The sequence below is a fragment of the Mustela erminea genome, chromosome 4 (assembly GCF_009829155.1).
Source record: "Mustela erminea isolate mMusErm1 chromosome 4, mMusErm1.Pri, whole genome shotgun sequence".
NCBI classification, from domain to species: domain Eukaryota; kingdom Metazoa; phylum Chordata; class Mammalia; order Carnivora; family Mustelidae; genus Mustela; species Mustela erminea.
In genome coordinates this window covers 143,490,305-143,512,876 of record NC_045617.1, presented here as the reverse complement: position 1 = coordinate 143,512,876, position 22,572 = coordinate 143,490,305, and the positions used below count along the sequence as shown (strand labels likewise).

Sequence of the window (22,572 nt, the reverse complement as noted above, 5' to 3'; positions counted from 1 at the left end):
TCATTCATTAAGCATCTGCAGCTCCATGAGTTTGGTGGTGTTACTGTCCTCACTTTAAAGAGCCTCCTGAAACACAAAGAGCTAACTTACCCAAAGAGCCCAAGCCCATTTGCTACTTCATGTAGCCTCGAATGCCTACGTGATATAGGTATACCAAATGACCACTAGTCCTATCTGCACTGCCCAAACCGGTGTTAAGGATCCTAATACTCCCTTGTCGGTCTCAAGCCTCTCGGACAAATCTTCCCGCTCTTCACTTGCCAGATCCCCAACCTCCCATGAACAACTTTCAATTAAATGAGCAGTTTCCAGCCAGGATCATTTTGTGCCCTTTACTGTAACAGACTCTTTACAACTGCAACAAATTATGCCCAGTAAATCAGACAAACCTGTGTTCAAAGATAGTTCTACACTGGTAGTAACAGCAAAAGGTTAAAAATAATCTACTAAAGATTGGTTAAAATGTGGTGAACGTGCATACCGCATTGTCCTGGTGGGGCTGCCTACCACTCCTCCTTCCCTAGACACAGGAATGCGGCACAGGAGTCAAGCCTTTAAAGTGACCCATCCTCCTGGCCACAGTAAGTGGTTCAGGGATGTACGTGACAAGCCTGATCACTGAAAACCATCAAGAGTACTTCTATGCCAGAGCTAACAGGAGAGACGGCTTCCCTTTCACTGAAGTGGCTAAGTAGGGAAGATGTCAGACTGGGGATGCTGGGGGCCATGTTGCCCGCCACAGGGCAGAAACTGCCCAGGGAATGAAGCCTACTGGGGGCTGGAGAGAGAACAGCGACATTATTTGAACACCTGGATCAAAAGCCTGTTCTGCCCAGTTATGTAAGCCAGTAAATTCCCTCTGTGGCTTAAATTAGTTTAAATTGGGTTTTCTGCTCTTGCTAAGAAGAGCCCTGGCCAACTCAGCAAATTAGGGAAGGAGAAATAAAGTAGGTTAGTCTTTCTGAAATTGGTTCTATTTATTTCAAATATGAACGATCAGTGGGGAAAAATGGTTCTGTGGTCAAATAAATTTGGGAAACTCTGCCTCCTTACAGACCCCCAGTATTCATTAGTAGATCAAAGACTGTGAAAAGCTGCAGTAAAGAGCCTAAAACTCATTTATCTTAGGAGTTTTCCGAAAATTAATTTCTCACATATCTCCTCTTAATGAGGCTAAAGATGGTACCAAAAACAGAAGGCCTGAATGAAGCAGACCCTCAGATCCCTCGCCACATTCTGCACAGATGGAGGACTTCCTTCTTTTACAGGGAAATGCTTCTCTGCCCATGTACTCTGCCTACCAATCTGTTCCTGTAAGTGAACGGTCCACCGCCCCCCAACCAGGAACAATCCTTCTATTCTGACTTACTCAAGCACAGCCTCCTGGCAATCACTCCTCCTCCTGCAACATCACTGCCTCTGTGCCGAATCATTACTACCTACCTATAAACATGGTGTTATTTCACCCGCTGAACAAACACGATGTTATTTCTCCTACTGTATCTGGACCCCGCTTGCTCCCCGTACTACCTCGATCGTATTTCTCTCCCTTGAAGAAAAACTCCTTGTCCATTTGCAACAATGTGGATGGAGCCAGAGCCTATTATACTGAGGGAAATAAGTCAGTCTGAGAAAGATGAATACCATATGATTTCACACATACGTGGGATTTAAGAAAAAAAAAAACAAACAAGCAAAGGATTTAAAAAAGAGATAAGAAGACAAACCAAGAAACAGACTCTTAACTCCAGAGAACACACTGATGGTTTCCAGAGGCGAGGGCGAATAGGTGATGGGGATTAGGGAGGGCACTTGTGATGAGCGCCAGTGATGTGCGAAAGTGTTGAATCACTCTACGGTACGCCTGCAACTAGTATTACACTATATGTGAACTCAGTGGAATTTAAAGACTTATTTATTTATTTATTTATTTATTTGAGAGAAAGAAACTGAGAGACAGCGAGTGCGCGCATGAGAAGGGATAGGGTCAGAGTGAGAAGCAGACTCTCCGCCGAGCAGGGAGCCCGATACGGGACTCGATCCAGGGACTGAAGGATCATGACTCGAGCCAAATGCAGCCGCCTCACCAACTGAGCCACCCAGGTGCTCAGTGGAATTTAAATAAAAACTTAAAAGAAAAAAAAAAAAAAAGGAAGAAAAACTCCCCTTAGTTCCAACTCAAGATGGTGTTGTAGGAAGACTCTAAGCTCACCTCCTCCGCAGAACACACCAAATTACACCTATTAATAGAACTCCTCCTCCTAGGAACACAGAGCGAGTGAGCAAGTGTGGAACCACCACAGACGGCACGGCAGGAGAAGAGCAAGAGAGACAAAGACACAGCAAGAGAGGGAAGCCCCACCTCCAGCACTGTCAACTGCAGTGGGAAGGGACAGTACTGAAGGACCAGGAACAGATCCCTCTCTCCTTGGACACAGGAAAAATAAAACAATAAAAAATGGTTTAAAAAGGCAACTAGCAAGGGCACCGGGGCGGGTTAGTCAGTTAAGCATCTGTCTTTGGCTCAGGTCATGACCACGGGATCCTGGGATCAAGTCCAGCATCAGGCTCCGCAGGGAGCCTGCTTCTCCCTCTCCTGCCTCTCTGCCCTTCTCCCACTCCTGCTCCATCACTCTCACTTGCTCTCAAATCAATAAAATCTTACAGAAAAAAAAAAAAAAGAGCAACCAGCATATAAAAGCAACAACTCTAAAACTCTGCCAAGTAGCAGAGGAGCTACTCCAAGTCAGAGGGGCTGGGGAACTGCAGTTGATGCTCCCACCCCACCTTAAAAGCCAAGATCAGAACAGGGTCCAGATTCCATGATGGACAGATCCAAGCCTCCCAGTGAGACTGTGACTTCAGCAAGCCCAGGGTCCGTAAACTCACACCAGCCCTAGACGTGCTGGGGCACAGAAAAACAGCCTGTGTTTAAAAGGGCCAAGGAACTGCGGGAATTCTCTCTCCCTCCGCACCTGAAGAAGGGTCTGGCTGCCCTAAGAGATGGATTCCAACGCCATAACTGGAGGGTCCCAATGTTGGAACTGGCAGGTCCAGTCGTCACAGGGAGCTTGTGACCTCAGCAAGTCCATGGTCCACAAGCCCACACCAGCATCCTGTGGTACTGGGGCAAAGCAAACAGGCTGCAGTTCTGTGTTTTGTGTATGTGTGTGTCTGTTTTAATTTTTACTGTTTATCTTTGTAAAATTTGACTTATCTAGCTTATATTTTTTTCTTTTTGGTTTTGTTCTTTTTTTTCTTCTCTTTTTTCATCTTTTTTTTTCTTTTTTCTTTTCTTTTATTATTTTCTTTTCCTTTAAAATATTTGTTCTTTATCCTTTCTGTAAAAAGCCACAGTTTGAAAGAGTTACTAAGTACATATAGCCACAGCTCCAGCCAGTCAGCAAAAGTCTGCAAGAACACACGGTCTGCATAGGGGTCATCTTTCTTTCAACTTTTGGAGAAGGAACCCTTTTGCCTAATTCATAGAAACAAACACAAAGGTCAAGAAAAATGGGGAGATAGAGGAATATGCTCCAAAGGGCGGGGCGGGGGGGAAAACACCTCAGTAAAAGAATTAAATGCAACTGACTTAAGCAAAATCCTTGATAAGGAATTTAATGTAATGATCATAAAGATACTAAGTGGGCTCAAAAAAAGACTGGAGGAACTCAGTGGAACCTTCAATATAAAGATAGAAAATACTAAAAGAACCAATCCAAGCTGAAAAATACAATAACCGAAATAAAAAAAAAAAACACACTGATGGAATCAACAGTAGGTTAGAGGAGCTGAAGAACATATCAGCAATCTGGAAGATAGGATAATGAAGAGCACATGAGCTGAACAGCAATGAGAAAAGAGTTCTTATAAAAGGAGAAAAGATTAAGAGATCCCTTGGATAACATGAAGTGAACAAACATTCACATTAGAGGGGTCCCAGAAGAAAAAGAGAGAAAGGTACAAAAAACTTATTCGAAGAATAACTGAAAACTTCTCTAACTTAAGGAAGGGAAATAGACATCTAAGTCCAAAGAGCAGAGAGTTCCCAAAAAAAGAACCCAAGGAGGTTCATACCACAGCACATAATAATTAAAATGTCAAAGGTTAAAGATAAAGGGATAATCCTAAAAGCAGCAAGAGAGAAACAAAAAGTCATCTAAAAGGGAATCATCGTAAGGCTATCAGCTGATTGTTTAACAGAAATTTTGCAGTCCAGAAGAGGAAGGCATGATATACTCAAAGTGCTGAAGGAAAAAGGCCACAACCAAGGATATTCTACCAGGCAAGATTATCATTCAGATTTAAAGGAAGAGAAACAGTTTCCCACACAAACAATAGATAAAGGAATTTATCACCACTAAACCAGCCTTAAGAAAAATGTTAAAGGAACTTCTTTAAGTGGAAAAGAAATGGACATAATTAGACATAAGAAAAAGTTGTAAGATATGACAACATATACACAAATGTGGAGCAGGGAGTAAAAAGAGAAGAGGAAAAAGATTTTTTTTTTTCTGTTCTTTTCAGACTTTGTTTGAACTTAAATGACCATCAAATTAATATGAACTGCTCTTTACTTAGTATGTTATTTATGACCCTCATGGTAACCACAAACCCAAGAGAGATACAAAAAAACAAAGAGAAACAACGCTGAACAAAACACTATAGATCTATACCAATCTCAAAGAAAGAGAGCAAGAGAAGGAAGGAAAAAGTACAAAAACAACCAGAAAAAAAATTTTTTTAAATGGCAATGAGTACACACCTATCAATAATCACTTTAAATGTAAATGACCTAAATGCTCCAAACAAAAGACACAGAGAATTTTTTTTTTTTTTTTAAACCCATCTGGGGTGCCTGGGTGGCTCAGTTGATTGAGCATCCAACTCTTGGTTTCAGCACAGGCCATGATCTCAAGGTCATAGAACCGGACGCCATGCCATGCTCCATGCTCAGTCCAGAGTCCACTTGTCCCTCTCCCTCTGCTCCTCCCCCTCAAATAAATAAATAAAATCTTTGGAAAAAAAAAAAAAAAGACTCTTCTCTATATGCCACCTGTAAGAGACTCACCTCAGATCTAAAGACATAAGACATAAAAGGATGGAAAAACATCTGACAAGCATATGGAAGCCAAAAAAATAAATAAATAAAGCTGGGGTAGCAATACTTCAACAAAATAAAGTCTGTAATAAGAGACAAAGGGCATTATATAATAATAAAAGGATCAATCCAAAAAGAGGATAACAATTGCAAGTATCTATGTACCCAACACAGAAGCACCTAAATAAATAAAGCAAATACTAATAGACATAAAGAGAGAAATTAATGGTAGGTAATATAAAAACAGTAGGAGATTTTAATACCCCACTTACATCAATGGATAGATCATCCACAGAAAATCAAGAAGGAAACAATGTGTCTGAATGACACAATGGACAAGATGGACATAACAGATATCCATCCAAGATTACAGAATACACTTTCTCTCCAAGTGCACATGAAACATTTTCCAGAATAGATGACATATTTGGCCCAAAATCAAGCCTCAATAAATTTAAGAATACTGAAATGATACCATGCATCTTTCACTAAAATGGCATAAAACTAGAAATAAATCACAAGGGAAAAAAAAATGGAAAAAACATAAACACGGGGAGACTAAACAACATGATACTAGACAACCAATGGGCCAAAAGAGTCATCAAAAAAGAAATTTAGGACACCTCGGTGGCTCAGTCAGCTAAGCATCTCATCTGCCTTTGGCTCAGGTCATGATCTCAGGGTCCTGGGATTCAAGCCCCATCTTGGGCTCCCTGCTCAGCGGGAGTACTTCTCCCTCTCTGCTTGTGTACTCACTCTAAGAAATAAATAAAATCTTGGGACGCCTGGGTGGCTCAGCTGGTTAAGCGGCTGCCTTCAGCTCAGGTCATGACCCCGGCGTCCTGGGATCGAGTCCCGCATCAGGCTCCTTGCTCGTCAGGGAACCTGCTTCTCCCTCTGCTTCTGCCTGCCTCTTGGCCTACTTGTGATCTCTCTCTCTCTCTGACAAATAAATAAATAATCTTTAAAAAAAAAAAAAATGAGGAATTAGAATATGCTTTCAAACACTACAATGACAAATTTAAAAAAAAAAAGAAAGAAAGAAAATCTTAAAAAAAAATTTAAAAATACATGAAGGCAAATGAAAACAAAAAGACATCAATTCAAAATCTAGGAGACACAGCAAAAACAGTTCTAAAAGGGAAGTATGTATCAATACAGGCCTACTTAAAGAAACAAGAAAAAGAATTCAATCTAACTTTACACCTGAAGGAACTAAAAAAAGAAGAGCAAAGGCCAAAATGAGTAGAAGGAAGGATATAATAAAGATCAGAACAGAAATAAATGATGCAGAGACTAAAATAACAATAGGGAAAAAAAATCAATAAAACCAGAGTTGGTTCTTTGAAAAAATAAAAGTGAAAAGCCTTTATGGAAACTCACTGAGAAAAAAGGCAAAAGGACCCAAATAAATAAAATGAGAAACAAGAGAGAAGTAACAACTGATACCACAGAAATACAAAGGGTTTTAAGAGTATACTATGAAAAACAATATGCCAACAAAATGAACAACCAGGAAGAAATAGATATATTCCTAGAAACACACATAATCTTCTAAAACTGAACCAAGAAGAATAAGATAATCTGAATAGACCACCTACAAGTAATGAAACTAAGTCAGTGATCAAAAAACTACCAAGAAATAAAAGTACAAGACCAGCGGGGTTCATGAGTGAATTCTATCAGACACTTAACACATCAATAATTAATACCTATTCTCCTCCAACTATTCCAAAAAATAGAAGAGGAAGGAAAGCTTCCAAATACATTCTAAGAGGCCAGCATCACTCTGATACCAAAACCAGAGACACCACAAAAAAAGAACTACAGGCCAATATCCCTGATGAACATAGATGCAAAATTCTCAACAAAATATTAGCAAACCCCATAAAACAATACATTAAAAAGATCATTCACCTTGATCAGATAGAATTTATTCCCCGAATGCGAGGATGATTCAATACTTATATACCAATCCACATCATGAACCACATCAACACGACAAAGGATAAAATTCATATACTACCTCAACAGATATAGAAAAAAAAGCATATGACATATTAAAAAAGTATATGACAAAATTCAACATCCATTCATGATAAAAACTCTCAACAAAATGGAATTAGAGGGAACATACCAAAACATAATAAAGGCCATATATGAAAAACCCACAGCCAACATCATCCTCAATGGTGAAAACTTTCCCTCTAAGGTCAGGAACAAGACAAGGGTGTCCACTCTCGCCACTTTTATTCAACACAGGGCTGGAAGTCCTAGCCACAGCTCAGACGAGAGAACATAAGTGACATCCATACTGGTAAAGAAGTAGGCTGTCATTATTCACAGATGACACGATCCAGTTTTGGAAGACTCTTATGTTTCTAGATACATCCCCTAAGACAAGAGAAACAAAAGCAAAAACAAAGTACTGGAACTAAATCAAATAAAAAGCTTTTGTACAGCAAAGGAAACCATCAACAAAACAAAAAGGCAACCTACTGAATGGGAAAGATATTTACAAGTGATATATCCAAAATGGGGTAATATATACAAAATATGTAAAAAGCACAACAACTCAACACCAAAAAAAAGCCTATTAAAAAATGGGCAGAGGGGGCGCCTGGGTGGCTCAGTGGGTTAAGCCGCTGCCTTCGGCTCGGGTCATGATCTCAGGGTCCTGGGATCGAGTCCCGCATCGGGCTCTCTGCTCAGCAGGGAGCCTGCTTCCCTCTCTCTCTCTCTGCCTGCCTCTCTGACTACTTGTGATTTCTCTTTGTCAAATAAATAAATAAAATCTTAAAAAAAAAAAAAAAAATGGGCAGAGGACCTGGATAGACATTCTTCCTAAGACAAACAGATGGCCAACAGACACACGAAACGATGCTCACTATCATTAATTATAGGGAAATGCAAATTGAAAACACAATGAGCTATCACCTCGCACCTGGTAGAATGTCTAAAACCAGGAAGACAAAAATGAACAAGTGCTGGAGAGGAAGAGAAAGGAACTCTGTGCACTGCTGGTAGGAATGTAAATTAGTACAGCCATCACGGAAAAGCATGGAGGTTCCTCAAAAAATTAAGAACAGAAACACCAAGGATCTAGTACGTCCACGATCTGGGTATTTACACAGGGAAAAGGAAAACACTAACTCAAAGATACATGCACCCCTGTGTTTACTGCAGCATTATTTACAATACCCAAGACATTGAATCTTGCATGGATTATTGCCAATTAGTCTCCCTATGTCAACCCTTAATTCCCAAAGGACATTTTCAGCACCACGAGCCAGGGATTTCTTTAAATCCTAACTTCATCTCAAGCTTCAGACTGCCAATGGTATTCCCTCTCAGTAAAAAACCAAAATCACGGGGCGCCTGGGTGGCTCAGTGGGTTAAAGCCTCTGCCTTCGGCTCAGGTCATGATCCCAGGGTCCTGGGATTGAGCCCCACATCCAGCTCTCTGCTCAGCAGGGAGCCTGCTTCCTCCTCTCTCTGCCTGTCTCTCTGCCCACTTGTGATCTCTGTCAAATAAATAAATAAAATCTTAAAAAAAAAAAACTGCTGTAAAGGTCTGCAAGGACATGTACGATCAGCCTCTTGTCACCTCTCTGACCCTCTTTCCTACCATCCCCCTCTCCTTCCACTCAACACATGAGCTTCCTCATACCCACCAGTACACACTCATCCCACAGTCTTAGCCTTGTCTGGGAGATGCCTTCTGGACTTTGTTCAAACGTCACCAGTGAAACCATTATGAGCAACTCCCACCTCACCGTGCACGCATGCGCACTCGCTCTCTCTCTCTCTCTTTCTCGCGCGCGCGCGCACACACACACGCGCACACACACACACACACACACACACACTTGCTCTCCCCCTCCCCTGACTTGTCTCCTTACCATAGCAACTTCATTACCCACTCAGAGGTTCTCATTAATTTTTAATCTTTCTCTACCAGAACATGTACTCCACGAAGGTAAAGGTTTATTGTTTTACTGAGAGAGAGAAAGATACAAGCGCGCATGGGAACAGGGAAGGGCCGAGGGAGAGAGAATCCCAAGCAGGCTCTACACTCAGCAGAGCTGGCCACAGGGCCCGATCTCATGACCTGAGACCATGACCTGAGCCGACATCAGGAGCTGGACATTTAAGCAACTGAGCCACCCAGGAACCCCAAAGGTAAAAGTTTTTGTGTGCTCTGTTCACTGCTTTATCCCAGCAGTGCCTAAAACTGCAGCTAGCACATCACAGGTTCTCAATAAGTTTTTTTTTTTTTACTGTAGTTGACCAAGTCTAACAAGATATGGCCCCTGGCTACTCCCTCTGTCCCAACTAAACGAAACCTTTTAGATATTCCCTAAGTACGCCAAACTAGTTTCTGACCCGGAGGTCTTCACACCTGTTTTTTACTGACTGGAATATCATGCCCCAAATATTGTATGGCTCGCTGGCCACTTCTCTCTTCAAATGACACCTCCTCAGAGAGGCCTTTCCTAACCACTGCATCCAAAGTAACCACACAGGGACGCCTGGGTGGCTCAGTCAGTTAAGCGCCTGCCTTTGGCTCAGGTCATGATCCCAGGGTCCTGGAATCGAGCCCTGCATCGGGCTCCCTGCTCAGCAGGGAGTCTGTTTCTCTCTCTCCCTCTGACTGCTGCTCCCCTCGCTTGTACACATGCGTGTTCTCTCTGTCTCAGGCAAATAAAATAACCACAAAAAGACCAAGCACTCACACACACTCACAATGATCTCTAAGCCGACACCCTAACTGCAGAACATAATTCCATCTTTCTCACTGCAGTGTAAGCTCCATAAGGAACAAAGGCATTACCTCTTTCTCACCACAGCATCTATGACACCTGTAACAATGCCTCGCCCAGAGCAGGCACACGGTACTTGTTGCCCGAGTGAATGAATTAATAAAATGCTCAAGGTAAATTTGGCTAGTCTCTCTATAACACAGGAGGAAATTCTGACACTGGATGTGAAGTTGAAGCAAATATCTAATAACCCTTAAAATTTCTATCGCTATTAGTCTATGAAATAATTAAGGTGAGTGACAAAAGCTAAGACCAGATAGTACCTTCAAATGTTACTGAAGAACGCCTGAAGGATTCTGAATTGAAAGCCATATTTATTAATTACAATTTTTTTTTGAAAAATGGACTGAGTCTTTTTTTTTTTTTTAAGATTTTATTTATTTATTTGACGGACGGAGATCACAAGTAGGCAAAAGGCAGGCAGAGAGAGAGAGAGGAGGAAGCAGGCTCCCTGCAGAGCAGAGAGCCTGATGCAGTGCTGGATCCCAGGACCCTGGGATCACGACCTGAGCCAAAGGCAGAGGCTTAACCCACTGAACCAGCCAGGCGCCCCTCTTAGTTACATGTTTAACATCCCATACAGCATTGTGTATGGACCCAAAGAAGGGAAAGAGAACAGAGAAAGAGAGATGAGATGGGCCCACAGAGGTAGACATACAGTATCACACAGTGAGGGGAGAAGAAAACTCTGCTAAGCCTCTCCTTTTACAGAACTAAAGTCCAGAGAAAGAAAAAGATTTGTGCGCCGACAGAGTTAGAATTAGAATCCAAGCCTTCTCTCAGCACCACACTCTCCCATAGCTGTGCCTCACTGGCAAAGCCCGGACCCCGTGAGAGTCTAATGCTATGCTAAGAAATAAAGACACTCCAGGAAAAAAGGGATAAAGGAAAAACTGGCACGCAAGAAATGCAAACAGCCGATAAGCACTAGAAATACTGCTCAAGCACAATAACAGCAAGTGTTTAAACAATAAATTATTTTTTGTCTACCCCACTGCTTAAAAAAAAAAAGACTGACAAAAGCCCTATTGCTGGCTGAAAGTATGGTAAAACTGGTATACCCTTTCTGGAAGGCTTTCTAGCAATACCTACCAAACTTTAAAACACATATATCCTTTGCCCAGCAATTCCACCTCTAGAAATTCACTTCAGAGAAACAAAGGAGACAAATACAAAAGCAGGGAATGGTAAACCTGGCTTGCTTATCACAAGCACGTTAAAACAATCTCACTCCGGGCGCCTGGGTGGCAAAGTCGGTTAAGCACCTGCCCTCGGCTCTGCTCATGATCCCAGAATCCTGGGATCGAGCCCCGCATCAGGCTCCTTACTCAGTAGGGAGCCTGCTTTTCCCTCTGCCTGCTGCTCCCCCTCCTTGTGCTCTCTCTTTGTCACATAAATAAATAAAGTCTTTAAAAAAAAATCTCACTCATCAATAAAGTTTTTATTTCCAACAAGCTGGTAGGAGGAATTGTTAGCCCTCAGAAATTTATAAATGAGTAATAAGGAAATGAAAGCTTGGGACTAAGAAGAAAGCAAGACAATATTTAAAGGTAACAACAGAATCATAAACTTTTTTCTCAAAAGATAAAGGAATTCAAGTTTGATAAAGGGAGTAAAAATCGTCAGTAAAAAGGGAGTTACTAAAAATGATGAGAAGAAAAAAGAAATATCCTACAGTAGTATTATTTCCATGTGTGATTTCTTAGGAGAGCTTTTATAGTACCAAATATCCAGGTCCCATTCTGAATTAGTATCTCCAAGAGTGGCATTTAAGAATGTTAACACAGGGGCGCCTGGGTGGCTCAGTGGGTTAAAGCCTCTGCCTTTGGCTCAGGTTATGATCTCAGGGTCCTGGGATCAAGGCCCATTTGGCTCAGGTTATGATCTCAGGGTCCTGGGATCAAGGCCCACAGTCGGGGCTCTCTGCTCGGCGGGGAACCTGCTTCCTGCTCTCTCTCTGCCTACTTGTGATCTGTCTGTCAAATAAATAAATAAAAATCTTTAAAAAAAAAAAAATGTTAACGCAAAACTTGCCCAGGTAATTCCACCAAACATTCCTGATTGAGATCCACCATTCTCCTGGACAGATGTTCTCAATCTTGAGCGCTCACTGTATTCACCTGATACGCTTTTGAAAGCTATGAACAAATGAGGAGCACCTTGGTGGCTCAGTGGGTTAATAAGCATCTGCCTTTGGCTCAGGTTGTGATGCTGGGGTCCTGAAACCCAGGCCCTGCATCAGGCTCCTTCCTTATCAGAGAGACCACTTCTTCCTCTGCCTGCTCCTCCTCCTGGCTATGTGCTCTTACACATGCACTCTCTCCTTTTCTCTCTGACAAATAAATAAATAAAATATTTAATAAAAAAAAAATCTTAGGTTTCAAAGGACACCATCAAGAAAGTGAAAGGACAGGTCATACAATGAGAGAAAATATTTGTAAATCATGTCTGATAAACATCCAGTATCAGAATGCAATAATTATCAAAGTCAACAATAAAAAGACAACCCAATGTAAAATGTGACAAAAGATATGAATACATATTTCTCCAAAGAAGTAGTAAAAATGGCCAACAAGCACATGAAAAGACGTCAACATGATTAACTACAAGGGAAATGCAAATCAAGACCACAATGACCTACCACTCCACACCCACTAGGATGGCTAAAATTAAATTAATGAATTAAAACAGCATTCACTAGGATGTAGATTAGGCCACCCAGAAAGAAAGAGAAAAGGATTAGGAACCATGCCTTAAGGGAGTCCAAATTTAATTGCCAAACGGAAGAGAACCAGCCTATAAAAGAGACCAAGAAGCAGCAACCCAAAAAGGAGAAAATCTGTAGGTTTCAGAAGGCAAAGAGAACACGTCCCAGAGGACAACAATGTCAGTGCTTCTGAATGTAGATGAAAAGTACAGTGAATGAAAAGTGTCTCAGATTTGGTGATACAGCATGATACGCAGAGAATGGTATTTCCATAGAATGATGGTGGCAACATTACTAAGAAACGAGGCTGCCTTTCTGAACTTTCTAATGTGTGGAACACTTCATGCAAGCGTAAAAAGTTTGAAATAAAGGAGTACCTTGATTATCTGCAATCGGTCTCAAATCCTCTGGAAAGTCTGGAAAATAAAAACAGATCAGAAAAAGCATGCTCCCAGCAAGTTCACAAACCCACAGTTAAGAAATCCTGAAGACTCGCTAAAAGGGATCAGACGTCATTAAAGACTGCCTTGGGCAGCAAGGTGAACGAGGTTCCGCGCTACTTCCAACTTCGTAGGGATCTTACGGGTCAGGTGTGTTTACATCCACCATCATCTGCCATTTCGGTGGTGGAGCGTCTGGCCACAGCTATAAACGTCACCCGAACCCAGCACGACAACACGTCTGCGTTATTCGAGTAATTCCAACTACAAAACGGAAACTAGGCAAAGAGGTAGGTATACGGATCACCATCCACGAGAGAAACACGTGTCGTCCCGAGATTCAGAGGGAGGTTTTAGGAGTAAAAGGGAACAAAACTGAAAAACCACAAGACATTGGTCCTTCTAGCCAACTTCAGTCTAAATTCAGGAAATACAGCTCCGTAAAAGCTACGTAACCGCGAAAGCCTTGTCCCATCCCACAAATTCGGCACAGAAAGGGGGAGAACGAATGAAACTAGATTTGACAATAAGGAACGAGGCCCCTTAAATATTTCTTACACCCTTCCAGCACCGAACGCCAACGACTCTGTCCTCACTTCTGGCAGCGCTCCCCGCCTCCCAATTCCTCCCGACCCCAGCTGGCAAGTCCCCTTTCAACTACGAAACAAACCAGCAAACCGCCCGAGAAAGACCGAAACTGGAGAAACGGGCTCCGCCATTAACGAAGCTCTAGCCACGCTCTGCCTCACACTGATCCACCCGCCACCCTGAGCCAGAGATCAGGCAACAATTTACCAGCCCAAAGAGAGGGAAGCACACGCTATTCTGCGGCTACGGAAAACACTTCAGATGGAGCTCGCCATGACACAGACGTCCCGCCACGTCTATTTGCGCATGCTCGGCGACGGTGGCCCGAATAGGTCAAATTGCATCCTCGCTGAAAGTGCGAGTTCAGGTCTAACTTGTTTTGGTAAAGATTACAGTCGGAATTCCTTTGATTGCAAGAGTGAAAATCGACACCAAAACCTCAGGTTCTTAAAATCAATTAATAGTATCTTCTGCTGAGCTTTTAGTTTGTGACAGACACCGTATTTTTTTTTTAAGATTTTTTATTTATTTAACAGACAGAGATCACAAGTAGCTGGAGAGGCAGAGAGAGAGAGAGAGGAGGAAGCAGGCTCCCTGCGGAGCAGAGAGCCCGGCGGGGCTCGATCCCAGGACCCTGGGATCATGACCTGAGCCGAAGGCAGAGGCTTTAACCCGCTGAGCCACCCAGGTGCCCCTGTGACAGACACCGTATTAAGCGCTTAACATAAACATCTCCCAACTTCTAATTTTTATTATTATTATTATTGTTGTTGTTGTTGTTGTTGTTATTTTACAAAAGAGGAAACAAGGAGTGTACATACTTGCCTGAAGTTACTATACTAGTAGTAGCACTCCCCTGTGCTGAATTCAATTTTGCCCAGCTCTGAAAGAACCCATTCTTTTCATTACATTTTACTTTCTCCCTCGACCTTTTATGAAAAGAGATCATATTGGAGAAGAGGGTAGAAAAGGACAAAGATCGGTTGGATTAAACAGTATAGATCATTTAACACCAAGCAACGGTTTGTTTTGTTTTTTGTTTTTTTTAATGCTTGGAAGACCGCTAAACTGTAAGGCAGTTTAGCAGAAAAAACTTTCATGGAGTACACTGATTCTGGTCTAGTTGCCCTCCATGTGTTTTCTCATTTTATTATTTCTTACCCAGGACACTGTGCTTGACCTTGTTTACTGAAAGAGCATCTCCACTTTAAAAAACGAAGACAATGGAGCGCCTGGGTGGCTCAGTGGCTTAAGCCTCTGCCTTCAGCTGGGGTCATGATCTCAGGATCCTGGGATGGATCCAGCCCCGCATTGGGCTCTTTGCTCAGCGGGAAGCCTGCTTCCTCCCCTCTGTCTCTGCCTGCCTCTCTGCCTACTTGTAATCTCTGTCTGTCAAATGAAATAAATAAAATCTTTTAAAAAAAATAATAAATAAATAAATAAATAAAATAAAAAACGAAGACAATTAGCTATGAAGAAGAAAGAAATCATGAGCTTTATTGCTAGTGTATCTTCTAATTGCAATGCTACCCTTTGCTCACCATATCCATGAAAAAAAAAATCTAAACTGTGACCTAGAGTCCACTGCAGTCCTCACCCAGCTGAATCAGAATTGTACCTTTACGCTGCCCCATCTCTCTCACTGTAATCCCACTGCCTAGCACATAATCTTCCACCTAATAGCCTCTCCGTAAGCTACCTTAACTAAGAGTGACTGACCCCCAAGATCTAGTTGAGTTCAAGAAAGAAGTTTTACTGAGTACATACCACATGACCTCAGGCAAGACGCTGGATGCTAGCCCTAGAAAGGGGAGCAAAAGACAACTCCCTACCTTAAGGATACTTCAATGATATATAGTTTCAGTAGAAAAGAGCAATCACTGTGGAAGAGGAATGCCCAGGGACCTGTGGAGCGCAACAGGGAAATTCCTCCTCTTACATACATAAGGAGGTCATGACTCCTCATGGGGGAAAAAAGAGCAGTGGAAGAAGATGTTCCAGGTGGGGAGATAGTAAAGCAAGTACAAGGAGGCCTGAAGTATAAACTTTTGTATATTATAAAACCAGAAAGAGTAAAGGGGGTGATCGTTGAGAAGGCTGGACAGGGAAAATGCAGGGACCCCATGAAGGTGAGCCTTGTTTGCTACAATAGACATTGGACCTAATTTTGGATGTATTGGGTAACATGAAAGTATCTGAGGAGATGATTCTTTCAGGAGGATGGGTTTGAGGACAAAACTTCAGACATGAATAAATATTGAAAACCTAAATGTAGTTGTTGGCTGTGAGGCATAGGGAAATGGAAGGGAGGATGCTTTTAATAGGAATCATTTGAAAAGCCATTTGACGCTCCCTCTAGGAATTTATCTGACAGAAATGTTCACAGTTACACCACATGGCATATGTGCCAGGTTATTCTTTAAAATGTGGCTTGTAATCACAAAATACCAGAAAACCTCTCTGGCTTCTGAACAGGGAATGGTTAAATATATTTATGGTATATCTATACCTCTCTTAAGAAAGAATAAGGCTGGGGCGCCTGGGTGGCTCAGCGGCTTAAGCCGCTGCCTTCGGCTCAGGTCATGAACTCGGAGTCCTGGGATCGGAGTCCTGGGATCGAGCCCCGCATCAGCCTCTCTGCTCAGCAGGGAGCCTGCTTCCTCCTCTCTCTCTGCCTGCCTCTCTGCCTACTTGTGATCTCTCTCAATAAATCCCTCTCAAATAAATAAATAAAATCTTTTAAAAAAAAAAAAAAAAAGAAAGAATAAGGCTGCTTTTAAAGGACTATCCAAGACATTGTTAAGTGGACAAAGAAAGTTGCAACATAGTGTTTACAGTGTATATACACACCTGTGTGTGTGTGTGTGTGTGTGTGTGTATACACATTGACTACAGGAAGATTTACTTTTCCCTGTATTACATTTCTTTTCTTTTTTTTTAAGATTTTTTTTTTAAATTTATTTATTTGACAGACGGAGATCACAAGCAGGCAGAGAAGCAGGCAGAGAGAGAGGAGGAAGCAGGCTCCCCGCCGAGCAGAGAGCCCGATGCGGGGCTCGATCCCAGGACCCTGGGACCATGACCTGAGCTGAAAGCAGAGGCTCAACCCACTGAGCTACCCAGGCACCCCCCTGTATTACCTTTCTTAACTTTTATTTTTGTATCATGCCTGTGTACTACTTATTCAAAAAATAAAGATACAGTATGTAAATAAAATTAAAATGGCACTTGATAATTTATAATTTACTGGTTTATAAATAATCCTATAAATTAGTAGTACTATTATTATTTTATCCTCGTTTTTTAAGATTTCTTTGAGGAAAAAGTGAGAGAGAGCATGGTGGTAAGGAGCACAGGGAGATGGAGAGAAAAACTCGAGCAGACTCTGAGCTGAGCACATGAAGCCCTATGCAGGGTTTGATCTCACAGTCCTAAGATCATAACCTGAGCTGAGACCAAAAGTCAGTCACTTAACCAACGCCCCACCCAAGCAACCCTCTCTTATCCTCTTTTCACAGAAAAGAAAACTGAAACTTAGATAGTCCTGCTCTGGTCTTTCTTAGCAACTTTATATGAATACTTCAAAAGAAAGAAACTGTATACTATCATTAAAAATGCAAAAATTCACACAGAGACAAACACTAGAGAGAAAGCAAAAATAAGGGAAATGTACAATAAAATCTGTAAGACTTCAGTGATCAATTCCATTCTTTATGTTTGTCTTTACAGGGAAAATTGAAAAGAAAATGTAGACAACAATGAGGTTACAATCTTTACTATCTCAGCCATTAACCAAGAAAGAAAGAATGAAACATGAAAGTTATGAATACTTAGGTCCACATATTTTATTTAGTGTTAGCTTACAATCTGAGTCTTTAGTTAGTATACTTAAAATTTGTCCCAGTCAATGTCTTTTCATGAGAAATAAATCCTGCACTTAATTCACCCTTGAAAAATACTAAGAAGTATAATGAAGTTTTCTGTGTAGAATATTAGATAAGTTTAGTGGAATGAGATTTAAAATGTATTAATCTATTTCCTACATGAGATCAGAAAGTATGAGTGTTCTCAGTTTTTAAAGTTCAGCGGGTCAACACGTATTACGTGAATGTATTATTATTTACATTAGCTTCCCATCTCCTGTGACAGAAAGCTAGCTGTAATTTCATCAGCAAAAAAAAAAAGGGGGGGGGCACCTGGGTGGCTCAGGCATTAAGCATCTGCCTTCAGCTCAGGTCATGATCCCAGGGTCCTGGGATTGAACCCCACACTGGGCTTCCTGCTCGGCAGGAAGCCTGCTTCTCCCTCTCCCACTCCCCCTGCTTGTGTTCCCTCTCTCGCTGTGTCTCTCTCTGTCAGATGAATACATAAAATCTTAAAAAAAAAAAAAAAAAAAAAAAAAAAGAATGAAAGGAGCACATGAAAATTGAGGCTAGACCAGGGTTTTTGGTTGAATCTGATTAAGCGTCAGAGTAAACTCCCCAGCTGGAAACTACACAACCAATGCAGTTTTTAGGAAGGCTTTTCAGGTGTTGGTTTTCCTAAGGGTTTGAAGATCAGGAAATAAGTTAGGACATTATCACAACATTTAAATACAAATTCAAGGAGAAAGATGGTGACAGTTGAGATAGAGAAGACAGAACATGTGTCAAAAGAAACTTTGCCCCATACAGGTGACGGCTTCAAAGGAGAGGATAGGAAGGAAGGACACTGATATTCTTAAGTAAACTGAAAATAGATGATATAAAAACGTGATGTGAAATAAATGAAGCTGCTCTTGGCTTTGAACAAATGCTGAATTTTCTCCACGTCATCTAACCACTAGGGGTCAGAGCGCTGTCCTTGCAATAATTCAGCTATTTCTATTCTTTCGGTTTGCACAAATAGGTTTGACTCAATTCTGTAATTAATTTTCTCTTTTGATTCTTCCACTCTCAGTATGAGTGGTTTGGGGGCTGTGCCTGTGGGCCAGCCCAGAGCAGCAGGAGGCCCACATCGACTTGCCGCTGGGCAGGTAACCCACGCTAAGACTTGAAAGGCAGATAAATTCTGCCTTCTCTGTCTGCCAAGAGAACCTGCAGCTGGAAGTTTCTGAAACTACCAGGTGGAGAACACCTGCCTGGGGCCCAAACTGTTTCACAAGAAAGTAGGTCTGGATGATGAAGGGAGAAATCAGTAAGTTCTGAGGACAGCTATTAACCCCCCTAATATATCCAGCTTGGTTGAAGCTAGGTTTACTTGTGAGTGGTTTAGTTCTGTGAATAGGTCAATTCTCCTTTTTTATTTCTTAAGCTAACTTGCAACTAAAAGAGTACTAGCTAAATTTCTTAGTTTTACACATTCTCTTGATTTAAAAACACACACACACACACACACACACACACAGAGAAAGAAAGATAATTCGTATCTGTTGCCTAACTCCCTGATTGCTTATAAGTATTTGTGGGAATGCGTGCAGGGGGAACATAGAGGGAAAAGGGACCTGCCAGTGGAAGGGCTCTAAAAACTCTAACACTGGGCGTGTGCAAGCGACAGCAAGACGATCAGAAGAGTTTGAATGGAGTGAGTGTGTGAATGCATGAGTAATAAGAACGGAGGTCAGAGAGTCAATGAAACTAGATCATGTATACCTTCATGGGCCATAGCCAGAACTTTGGCTTTTCCTCTAAACGAAATGGAAGTCCACAGAGGGTTATGAAGAGAGAAGTGCCTCGAGGAGGTAAGTTAGAGATAACTGTAATAATCCAGGAGAACACAGATGGTGTCCTGGACTAGGCAAGTAGCAGTAGATGTGATAAGAAGTAGTTGGATTCTGGACATACTTGAAGACACAGCCCACAGAATTCCCTGTAGATTGGATCTAGAATATGAGAGGGAAAAAGAGAGATACAGGATGATTCCCAAGTTTTTAGCCTCGGCTATAAGAGGGATGAAATCATCACAATTTGGAATAGATTACTGAAGGAGGAGATCAGGAATTCAGGGCTTGTTTCTTTCCCTTTCTTTTTTACCTTTTATTATCAGTTTTTATTTTGAAAGAATTTCCAAATTTCTTAAATTTGGAAATTTAAAGTTTAAAGTTAAATGGAATTTTTAATTAATTTAAATTTAAATTTAATTTAAAATTCATTTAAATTAAATTTTAAATTAAAATGTAAAGTTGCAAAAAATAGTACAATGAATTTATGAATAATCTTCACCCAGTTTCCCCAGATGTTAACATTTTATATAACCCAAGTACAACAGTCAACACCAAGAAATTCACATTGACATGATACTCTGACCGGTCCCAGTGTGGGACACTTCCTTGTTCTTTCTCTGTCTTTTTTGACCTTGACACTTTGGAAGAATACCGATCAATTATCGTATAAAATGTCCCTCAATTTGAGTTGGTCTGATGTTCCCTCATGACTAAATTCAGGTATGAAATACTGGCAGTACTCCTATACAAGGCATGCCATTTCCCTTTCAGTTCATTGCAATCAAAGAGGCACATGATGTTAGAATGTCTCTCTACCGATGATGCACTTTGAACACTCGATCTCTCCAATGGAAAGTTACTAGGCTTCCCTTTGTTATTAGTAAGTGCCTTGTGTGAAGATCCTTTGAGAGTGTATAAGTATCTTGTTTCTCAGCATCCACTCATCCACTAATTTTAGTACCCCTTAATGATTCTTGTGAGCAACAATTATTACTGTGGTGTTTGCCAAATGATAATTTTCCATTTCTGTCATTCCTTCTACCTTTATTATTAGATGAGCTATTCCTCCCCATCATTTATTTATCTGCTTAATTATTTATTTATATTAATATGAACTCATAGATGTCTATTTTATTCTATGGCTTTTAATCCATTACTACCATTATTCTGATCCTCCAATTATCCCAGATTTGGTCATTGGCCTTTGGGATGGCTTCTGTGTTCTTTTGACAAGTCTGGGGTTTTTTGTTTGTTTTTTGCAGGTTTTTTTAGCACTTACTTATTTTTTTGGAACCACAAGATTCTCCAGGCTCATCTTGTACTTTCTCTACCCCTCCGAATCAGCCAATTCTTCAAGAAGGCATGGCTCCTTTTAGTGAGAAGTGATATTCACAAGCCAAGATTGGAGCACCAAGTATGCTCATCATTAATAGGTGCCGTTGATTCAGAAGCTCAGTTTTGAACTTCTTAAACTCGAGATACCTTTGAGACATCCAACTGGATTGTTAATTTGGCAATTAGATAAATGATTCTGAAGTTTAGGTGAGAAGTTTGGGCTGCAGGTGTTAATTTGGGAGTCACTGGCATATAGCCGACATATAAAGCCAAAACACTCAATGAGAGTAGCTATGGAATGAACATAAATAATAAAGAGAACCAAAGACTGAGGCCTGGTGCACTCTAATATCAAGATGAGGGAGGGGGTGCTTAGCTGGCTTAGTTAGTACAACATACAACTCTTTATCTTGGGGTCATGAGCTCAAGCCCCACATTGGGTGTAGAGATTACTTAAAAAAATTTTTAACTTTTTAAAAATAAAAAAATTAAAGATGAAGGAAAAGAGGAAGAGCCAGTAAAGAAAACTGAGAAGGTGCAACCAGGGAGGTAGGAAGAAAACTAAGAATACAGTATCCCAAAAGCCAAATGGTAAAGGTGCATCACAGAGGAGAGAACGATCAACAGTATCAGATGGTCAGGTAAGGTGACTGAGAATGAATGATGAGTCTGAGCACCTCGGAAGGACACTTTTGGTAGAATGGTGTGGGTAGGAGATAGGAGGTATAGAAAATTCTGCAAGTGCTGCAAAGAGGAGCAGAAATGTTGGACTGTAGCAGTGGAGAAAGTGGGTTCATAAAGAAGGACTGTTTTACAAAGCACTGTAGGTTAACTATACTGGAATTAAAATTAAAAAAATAAAGGACTATTTTTTAAAGATAGGAGAAAACAAAAGATTGCTATATGCTAAATAAGAACAAGGTCATGGAAATGGAGAAATTGATGATATAGTATGAAGAGGTGGAAATCACTGAAATGATATTCCTGGGGGAAGGTAGTGGCTTTTCTAAGCATTGTCTTATCACAGTGCTTGAAATATAAATATTTGGGGAATAAATAAAGGTTGTTCACCTACTTTAAAAAAGTCTAATACATTTGGCTGATGTCATTTTAAAAGTCACACTTAAAAAAATATAACAAAACAAACAAAGTTAGCGCTCTCTAAGGAGATATTAGCAGTGACCATCAAGGGTGGGGTGTCTGGGTGGCTCTGCTGGATGAGCCTCGGGTTCTTGATTTCCACTAGGTCATGATCGCAGGGTCCTGGGATTAGAGCCCTGCCTTGCCTCCACGCTCAGTAGGGAGTCTGCTTCTTCCTCCCCCTCTCCTCTCCCTCTGTCCCTCCCTCTCCCTTTCTCTGTCTCAAATAAATAAATCTTTTAAAAAAGAAAGGTCAGGGATGCCTCGGTGGCTCAGTTGGTTAAGCCGCTGCCTTCAGCTCAGGTCGTTATCCCAGGGTCCTGGGATCAAGTCCCACATCGGGCTCCTTGCTTGGTGGAAAGCCTGATTCTCTCTCTACCTCTGCCTGCCTCTCTGCCTACTTTTGCTCGCTCTCTCTCGCTCTCTCTCTCTCTCTCTCTGACAAATAAATAAATAAAATCTTTAAAAATTAAAAAAAATAAAATAAAAATGAAAGGTCAACTAGGAGTGCCTGTCCAGCTCAGTTGGAAGAGCATGTGACTCCCTATCTCAGAGTCCTGAGTTTCAGCCCCACATTGTAGGGGGGTGGGAGATTACTTAAAAATAAATAAACAAATAAACTTTTTTAAAAAGTCAGCTAAACTTTTAGAGGTGCTTGGGTGGCTCAGTGAAAAGAACATGATGTTGATCTCAAGGTTGTGAGTTTGAGCCCCCCAGTTGGGTGGAGAGATTACTTA

The 22,572-nt window shown here is 41.2% G+C and overlaps 1 protein-coding gene and 1 long non-coding RNA gene across 5 annotated transcripts in view; one reads left to right on the top strand and one right to left on the bottom strand.

Annotated features, from left to right (window-relative positions):
- The window catches only part of CDKAL1 (CDK5 regulatory subunit associated protein 1 like 1), a 632,670-nt gene extending 618,699 nt beyond the window's left edge, over nucleotides 1–13,971 (bottom strand). For 3 of the 4 annotated variants that reach the window (XM_032341216.1, XM_032341219.1, XM_032341220.1), the window contains exon 1: nucleotides 13,867–13,971. The gene's annotated coding sequence lies outside the window, so the exon portion shown is untranslated. Of the gene's footprint in view, nucleotides 1–13,008; nucleotides 13,048–13,866 lie in introns of all 4 variants that reach the window. The other variant, XM_032341217.1, reaches the window with a different exon arrangement.
- On the top strand, nucleotides 482–21,149 carry LOC116589219. The gene is made up of 3 exons (XR_004285244.1): nucleotides 482–493; nucleotides 11,712–11,721; nucleotides 21,072–21,149. It is a non-coding gene; the product is annotated as an uncharacterized LOC116589219 (long non-coding RNA).
- The last annotated feature ends 1,423 nt before the right edge of the window (nucleotides 21,150–22,572 follow it).